This window comes from Triticum dicoccoides, chromosome 1A (assembly GCF_002162155.2).
Source record: "Triticum dicoccoides isolate Atlit2015 ecotype Zavitan chromosome 1A, WEW_v2.0, whole genome shotgun sequence".
Classification (NCBI taxonomy): domain Eukaryota; kingdom Viridiplantae; phylum Streptophyta; class Magnoliopsida; order Poales; family Poaceae; genus Triticum; species Triticum dicoccoides.
Genome location: NC_041380.1, coordinates 579,121,344 through 579,130,933, shown reverse-complemented (window position 1 = coordinate 579,130,933; position 9,590 = coordinate 579,121,344). Strand labels below are relative to the sequence as shown.

General features: G+C 38.0%; 1 long non-coding RNA gene across 1 annotated transcript; it reads right to left on the bottom strand.

Annotated features, from left to right (window-relative positions):
• Positions 1-261: 261 nt before the first annotated feature.
• On the bottom strand, positions 262-1,022 carry LOC119341128. The gene is made up of 2 exons (XR_005164940.1): positions 871-1,022; positions 262-637 (listed from the first exon to the last, which is right to left on the bottom strand). It is a non-coding gene; the product is annotated as an uncharacterized LOC119341128 (long non-coding RNA).
• Positions 1,023-9,590: the final 8,568 nt, after the last annotated feature.

Here is a 9,590-nt window from a genome sequence, read left to right as displayed (position 1 = left end):
ATTCTTAATTACCTATTATTTAGGTAATTGAATTGAATCCATACCTACCAAAGGAAGCACCAAATAAGATCTCACTAGTTTAATGAGATTTGGTATTTTAATTGGTGTGTGTGTGTGTGGGGGGGGGGGCATCCAGTGGGATGGGGTGGTGGGAGGTGAGGAAAAATTAAACCAGGCGAAAATAAAATGGTGATGAGAAGCTAGCAACTCCCCTTTTAGGAGCAAAGATATGAACATATGAAGTGTTGGACGCCAAAATTATGTCAGGTGTACTCCCTGCTGCAATAGTATCTTTATTATCTTGAACACCACAATCGTTCACCATATTAATAATGAGTTACACACAAGATCGAGACGGCTGGATAAACATTTCAACAATCGTTATGAGGATGAAGTCAAACTTGATCGATCGATATGTCTTCACAAGCAAAGGTGAAACCGATAGATCAGTTCGAGTCCGAGGACTACCCGTGGATGACGGGTTCTAACTTTAGACAACAGCAGTTGTCATAGGACACACCTTTCTTCAGGTTCCCAGGCTTGCACTGTGCCTTGGAGAACCTGTACCCCAATTTCTGGCAGTAGACTTTGCACGTGTTGTCCGTGCATGGTAAGATCTGGTTGCATACCCCTACACCTACAGTGCCAACACCATCGTCAGTATGCTGTCCATCCCATGTATGCATATATATACATGTATTATAAAACTACTTAAAATTCACGAAAAACGTATAGCAATGATGACGTTAATGCATGTGAAGAGACATTGATGAAAACGTGACATGTATTATAAATCTATATATAGACATGTATTCTAAATCGACTTTTCGATATCCTAATATGCCTGCGAAGAGATGTTGATGACTATACCTTGTGCAACATAGCATGATGGCATGACCATTGCGGTCACCACAATGGCCGCCAAAAAGACAGCCCTCGGGTCCTTGAAAAGCACCATGGAGGATAGATACCCTTGGCAAGTAACAATTTGTTTTGTATTTAAGCCCTGGTTGTGAGTTTTGTGCTTGTGGTGGGAGTGCAAAGTCTCCTTGCTTGTGCTTATATAGAGAAAGCAAATCTGGTATGGAGTTAATGCTCACAAATCTATCATATACATGGCATCTATTTGCTGCTCATCCATCTATAGGAGGCTCCTATTTTTAGCCACTAGTTAGATTTTTTATTTTTTGAGCTAAAGTTAGATTTATCTTAAATGACTGGCATTGAAGAGCGGACCCATGTTGGGCTGAGCAGGGGCCTAAGACCCCTTAGTAATTTTTTTATTTTTTCTACGCTGAAGCCCAATATTTTACTAGTTGGGCTCCAATTAGGTAAATTTCTATGCCCCATTCATTTGGGCCCTCACTGAATTTGTGGGACACATGCCATCTAATTAAGTACGTACAATGTGATGGTGTTACTTATAGCGTCCAGGTTTCTTCAATCTGAACTCGGTGTTTATGCGGACCTGCTTTGGACTAGGCCTTCCGTGCACTTGTTAAAGAGAAAAAAAACATAGCTATATTGTGTACATTATTGTATGGATAACAATCCATGCGCTTTGATCAAACTAGATGATTCCCCCCATGTTGTTGTAGAAACACTAAATGAAAGGTAGTTATTGAAATAATATTACTGCATCCTAACATTTATTTTGTGAAGTTGGCAACTTAAGGGTTCAAGGATTTTTAAAATAAACTAAATTAATTTCTCAAATGAAAAAACATGTCAAGTAAGACTCTGAGATTAATATTTGATATTCTTTTTCATTTCCATAAACATATATCCAAAAAGTCTTATAAAATTGTGGAGTTTTTTAAGAAAAAATGCTTTATTATTTATGAATAGATCACACACCAGCCAATATTTGCATACACGTATTGCCTTCTTCAATTCATAGTTTCATTCTTTAATACATCCTAATGATCAATATTTGTTGTTCAATTTTTCATAGCACATGAATAGGATGACACGAATTTGTCTAAGATGCATGACATGGATAATTACCTGACTAATCATGATGTGGCAGACATGCATGACTTAGTGAGATGGGTGAGTGCATGGTTTCAGAATCTCTACTCCTAGAGGGGGAGTTGGTAGCCTGGTACCCCAGTTTATTTTTGTCCGGTTTTTTCGTTGCATCTCCCACCATCTCCTCCCACCCACATACGCCCCCCCTACAAATTGTTTCTCCCCAGAGAACAACCAATCGATAGAAAGCTGCGGTCGCGCCTCCACCATGCATGGATGGCCCTGCACCGGCAAGGCCCCCATCAGTCCCTCGCTTGATTCCCTCTGCCAGCTCATCCCGTCTGTGTGCCACCGACGCCTTTGGCGACACTTGCGTCCTGGTGTCCGCCCCCTATCCCTTGGCATGGTTTCACCCGGCATGGGCGGCGCCGCCAAGTCATGTCTGCCGTTCTAGAAGCCTTGACGGGTTGCTGATTTGAGGACACCGACCTGGGCTCTGATACGTCCATTTGGCATCATGTTTTCCTACTAATATTTATAATGTTTTTGGTCATTATTTCACTTTGTGATGCTATTATAATCCCTTTTCTCTCTTAATTTGCAAGATTTACATGGAGAGGGAGATTGCCGACAGCTGGAATTCTCGACCTGAAAAAGCTACAACAGAGACACCTATTCTACAGAGCTCCAAATGACCTGAAACTTCACATAGATTTTTTATGAAATATATAAAAATACTGGAGCAAAGAAATACCAGAGGGGGCCCACCAGTTACCCACAAGGCAACAGGGCGCGACCATCCCCTAGGCGCGCCCTGATGCCTTGTGGGGCCCATAGCTGGTTTGCGGTACCCATCTTCTGCTATATGAAGCATCGTCGTCTCAAGGCAGAACCTGGTCAGGAGCACTTTTGCTCTACGGCGGAGCGATTCCGTCGGGGATACTTCCCTCCGAGAGGGGGAAATCGAAGCCATCGACATCACCAATGATCCTATCATCATGGGAGGACCAATCTTCGTCAACATCTTCACCAACACCATCTCATCTCAAACCCTATTTCATCTCTTGTATTTAATTATGGTCCCAAAACCTCAGATTGGCACCTGTGGGTTGCTAGTAGTGTTGATTACGTCTTGTAGTTGATGCTAGTTGGTTTATTTTGGGGGAAGCTTATATGTTCAGATCCTTAATGATATTCAATACCCCTCTGATCTTGAACATGAATATGATTTGAGGACACGGTAGAAGTCTTGTTATAAGTAACCATATGAAGTTGGTATTCGTTCGATATTTTGATGATATGTATGTTGTTGCTTTCTTTAGTGTTGTCATGTGAATGTCGAGTACATGACACTTCATCATACTTGGGCCTAAGGGAAGGCATTATGGAGTAATAAGTAGATGATGGTTTACTAGAGTGGTAGAAGCTTAAACCCTAGTTTATGTGTTATTCCGTAAGGGGCTAATTTGGATCCATATGTTTGATGCTATGGTTAGATTTATCTTAATTCTTCTTTCGTAGTTGCGGATGCTTGCAAGAGGGGGTAATCATAAGTGGGAAGCTGGTTCAATTAGGAACAACACCCATGCACCGGTCCACCCACATATCAAATTATCAAAGTAACAAACATGAATCAACTAAACATGATGAAAGTGACTAGATAATATTCCCATGCGTCCTCGAGAACGCTTTGCTTCATATAAGAGAACGTTCTGGGTTGTCCTTAGCTATGAAAAGGATTGGGCCACCTTACTGCATATTTTTTACTATTGCTACTTGTTACTTGTTATGAATTATCTTGCTATCAAACTATTTGTTGCCGCTACTTTCAGTACTTGTAGAGAATACCTTGGTGAAAACCGCTTATCATTTGCTTCTGCTCCTCGTTGGGTTCGACACTCTTACTTATCGAAAGGACTATGATTGATCGCCTATACTAGTGGGTCATCAGGCTCATAGGAGGCCATCCTTGCTAAGTTCCTGTAGGTTCTGGTCACCTACGTGCACTACCGTGCCGCCCCTGCCATCTACTACGAGCCTCTCTCGTTGCGAGCTGCAGAGCCTGTTCCCACCTCCCTTGAGGCAAGTTACAATTTTATGATATGTTCTTAAACCATTCTTATTTTCATGTACTAACCAGACGGGTGAGCCGCGCGTTTGCGCGGCTAGATATAGACATACTTTTGAACTCAATATTGGTTTTCCTGGAGATTTTGGCTCACAAGTCAACAATCATTCAAAATATAGCCAGAAAATGAAAATTTTGTGGAGAGATGGCGACATTCACTAAGGTCATGTTCACACATGAACTAGAAAGATAAAGGAAAATGAAATATCCTGGAATTGAGGTGTCATGTACCAACACAAACAGAAGAAAACATCCGACGCATCCTCTCCAATTTGTTTAATGAAAAGTCACATTACATTGAAACTTTAGAGTGATCTAAGATGGCTCTTCCTCTTTTCGAAATGGTATCCTAGAAATTATCATATAGGAATCTTCTCCCTTGTACCCTACAAAAAGGGATGATTACCAAATGATTGATTGAATTGGTCTTCATGGCTTGACATGGAGACCACTGCTTTTTATGGTGATCTTCTACCTTTTCTCACCAAATCTTCCCCATCCATCGTTTTCTATCTTATGATCAATCTTTTTTAGAGAAATTGTTTACGAAAGATAAATTATGTAAAATTATGTTAACTCTTGACTAAACCAAGTGACCGCTTAGTCTTTACCTTGTATTAGATTACAGGGTTGTTTTTCTATGATATGTCATGTCTTCATATGCTTATGTGTCGACTCATCTTATTCTTATTGTCTATGTTGTTTGAATAGCGTCGAGATCCAACAATCTTATTCTCAGTTTATGTCACTGAGAATAATAAAAATATCCATGTCATTTTATTGTCATCCCACATGTCGATTTTAGCTTGAACTTACCGTAAATCTAGTTGACAGTTTTACATTTAAAAGATCATAAGGCGTAGGTATTTATAGGTTTTGTAATATTTACAAAAATCAACTTCCGAATTTTTCTGCTTGGAATTTCATACTAAATTTGAGTTGTTAATCTCTATTACCTAATAAAATTATTTCTATCTAAATGAGTTGTAAATTAAACAGTATGATTTGTCACCTAATGAAATAGATTGTATCTAGTATTGTACATAGATTTTCTTGTGAAATTTCTCCAAAAAGAGATAAATATGCTAATGAAATGGATCAATTTAGATATAACTAACCACCATGTCTGATTTTCTAAGTCAGTAAAGAGAACCGTTGAACCATGGAAGCATCTACATAGTGATGGAGCTTGAATGATTTTACTAACATATGTGATAATAGCATCGCCAAAGTATCACTTTTTGGTGAATTATCTCTGAAGTATCCCTATACGCACTATGTGTACTCATATTGGGTGAGCTATTTTAGACGGGCTATTCATCTTTCCAGGTCGACTTTGTATGAATACTTAGATTTTGATCACAGTCTTTCTAATTTAGAATCCACCATATAATCAGTCGTGCAGATTACATTTCTTTGTGGATGGACATAGTAGCTTGGTTGCCTTCTTGGACATTATATTGTTTTTGCCTTCGAAGTATTTTAAGAAGTTGTTGATTTTACTTATAATAACTTAGATATAAATTTGACCAGAATTAAAACTTGCAAGATGAAAACTTGTAAACACATATATGGAGTGTACACGGATATAATCAAAGTTTGATGGCTTATTTTGTGCCACTTCTGATTGGTCGAGTGATAACTGCCAAGACGTCACAGGCGATTACTGTATGCACCAGTGCCTTTAATCCACAGGGCACCATAGGCGTCTGTTGCATTAATTGTTTGATTTCCAAATTGATCCAGCATTCGATTTTCAAATTATTTTTGCATTGTCGGCTGCTACGGATGACAACTACATAAATATTCCTTTTGATAATAGGGATATTACACATTTGACGTGTGTCATGTATAGTTCGATTGAGCCTTTGTGGTAAAGACGCTTTTGTAGTGGATTCATTTCTACAAGGCCTACCGAGTATTGTTGGACAAATTTTCTTAACTAATTTCTTAACATTTGAATGCACACATTTAATTTGAGAATGTAGCTCGCCTAACTCTCTATGTGATTGAAAACAAATATAATATAACCGCGTTCACGAACACACCATGTACATGGCGGTCCGATGACCCGCCTGCCGCCACAGTCGTCCTCAACGCCCTGTTCCACGCTGTGGCATTCTTACGAATCACACCGACATTAGGTCTAGCCACGACGTCCTCCATGGTGTCACACATGGCGTACCTCCACAAGGTTGTGCGCATGCGGTCTACCAACTCCCCTTTAATAGTAGAGATATATGTGATTAGGTAAGATAAGAATATATATGTGATTTGGTAAGATCAGAAAAATATATGTTATTGTTGTTGTATTAGAAAAGTTTTAGTTGCCAATTGATACTAGATATAATGATTATAATAAATGGCATAGTGTGTGATGTCTACTACACAACCTTCTTCTTGTAGATGTTGTTGGCCCTCCAAGTACAGAGGTTTATAGGACAGTAGCAAATTTCCCTCAAGTGGATGACCTAAGGTTTATCAATCTGTAGGAGGCGTAGGATGAAGATTGTTTCTCTCAAGCAACCCTGCAACCAAATAACAAAGAGTCTCTTGTGTCCCCAACACACCCAATACAATGGTAAATTGTATATGTGCACTAGTTCGGCGAAGAGATGGTGATACAAGTGCAATATGGATAGAAGATAATAGTTTTTGTAATCTGAAAATATAAAAACAGCAAAGTAACTAATGGTAAAAGTGAGCATAAATGGTATTGCAATGATAGGAAACAAGTCCTAGGGTTCATACTTTCACTAGTGCAAGTCCTCTCAACAATAATAACATAATTGGATCGTATAACTATCCCTCAACATGCAACAAAGAGTCACTCTAAAGTCACTAATAGCGGAGAACAAACGAAGAGATTATGGTAGGGTACGAAACCACCTCAAAGTTATTCTTTCCAATAAACCCGTTGGGCTATTCCTATAAGTGTCACAAACAGCCCTAGAGTTCGTACTAGAATAACACCTTAAGACACAAATCAAGAAAAACCCTAATGTCACCAAGATACTCCAATGTCACCTCAAGTATCCGTGGGTATGATTATACGATATGCATCACACAATCTTAGATTCATCTATTCAACCAACATGTAGAACCTCAAAGAGTGCCCCAAAGTTTCTACCGGAGAATCACGACGAAAACGTGTGCCAACCCCTATGCATAGGTTCATGGGCGGAACCCGCAAATTGATCACCAAAACATACATCAAGTGAATCACGTGATATCCCATTGTCACCACAGATACGCACGACAAGACATACATCAAGTGTTCTCAAATCTTTAAAGACTCAATCCGATAAGATAACTTCAAAGGGGAAACTCAATCCATTACAAGAGAGTAGAGGGGGGAGAAAACATCATAGGATCCAAATATAATAGCAAAGCTCGCGATACATCAAGATCGTGCCAAATCAAGAACACGAGAGATAGAGATCAAACACATAGCTACTGGTACATACCCTCAGCCCCGAGGGTGAACTACTCCCTCCTCGTCATGGAGCCCCCCTGTCTATTAATCATCTTCACAAAGAATTAACTAAATATCACTCTCCAATAAAAAATGGCAGCAATTCTCGTGAGCGCTAAAGTTTCTGTTTTTTACAGCATGATCATAAAGACTTCACCCAAGTCTTCCCAAAGGTTCTACTTGGCACAAACACTAATTAAACACATAAAACCACATCTAAACAGAAGCTAGATGAATTATTTATTACTAAACAGGAGCAAAAAGCAAGGAACAAAAATTAATATTGGGTTGCCTCCCAACAAGCGCTATCGTTTAATGCCCCTAGTTAGGCATGATGATTTCAATGATGCTCATATAGAAGATAAGAATTGTAACATAAAGAGAGAATCATGAAGAATATGACTAGCACATTTAAGTCTAACCCACTTCCTATGCATAGGGATTTTGTGAGCAAACAACTTATGGGAACAATAATCAACTAGCATAGGAAGGCAAAACAAGCATAACTTCAAGATTTTAAGCACATAGAGAGGAACCTTGATATTATTGCAACTCCTACAAGCATATGTTCCTCCCTCATAATAATTTTCAGTAGCATCATTAATGAATTTAACAATATAAATATCACATAAAGCATTCTTTTCATGATCTACGAGCATAGAAATTTTATTACTCTCCACATAAGAAAAATTCTTCTCATTCGGAATAGTGGGAGTATCATAAGAGACTCGAATACTATAAATTGTTTCCACATTAAAAGAGTAATGTTCAGAAAAGGGGTAATCATAATCATGACACGTTTTATAAATATAATCACTACTTTTTATAGCATAAGTATCATCACAATAATCATCATAAGTAGGAGGCATGCTATCATCATTATAAATTTGCATATCAAAACTTGGGAGACTAAAAATATCATCTTCATTAAACGTAGCATCTCCAAGCTTGGGACAAACATTAATTGCAGGAAATATATTCTCAAAAACATCATCTTCATCAAACATAGCATCCCCAAGCTTGGGCCTTTTCATATCATAAGCATAATCACTCTTATCATTAATAGTATAGATAGCACCAATAGTATATCAATTATCATATTCTTCCAAGCAAGTGCCAAAAAGATTTTCAAGATCATAAGAAGTATCATTATCTTCCACAATTATATTTTCATGAGGCATAATAGTAATAGCATCAACATTATTTGGGAGAGATATCTTTTTACCTCTCTCCCTTTTTCTTTTCTTCTTCTTCACCACATCATGTGTGGGTTCAATCTTCTTTTTGGAGCTCCTTATTAATGATATTGGTTGAATAGGAGGCTCTTCCTCGTTACCTGATTCATCATAAGAAATAATAGGAGGGTATTGGGAAGTTTCTTACCATTCATTTGTGTTCTCTTCATCTTCTATTTGTTTTATTTTCTTTATGTAGTTGGCAATATAAGGATTTTCAATGCAATTCACCGCATAATACATATAAATTTCGTCAAGATCAAATCCAAGAAGTTTATAACGGGAAAATTTTGGAAGATAGTTAGTTATACATTTTATTTCTTCGTAGCCCATAAGCAAACTAAGTTCATTATAATGTGCAAGGGAAATCAAGTCATCACAATTTTTGGACACGATTAGATCATGAAACAATTTGCATCGGATAGTTAAATGACCACGTTCATTACAAAGCTCACAAGTATGGCCAAGAAAATTTAAATTTTCAGCACAATCATCTAGCCTTTCTTGCAACAATTTAGTTTCTAAGTACTTATGCCTCTTGCAATATCTATCTTCCCTATTTGGTGTGTACTTGCAAACCCAACGCACTCCACAAAAATTGACATGTTTATAGGAGACATTTTCATCATAACTAGTGCAATCATCATTAGTATCATGGATATTCAAAGAATTTGTACTAACAACATTGCAATCATGCTCATCATTCAAATATTTAGTGCCAAACATTTTATAGATTTCTTCTTCTAGCACTTGAGCACAATTATCCTTTCCATCATACTCA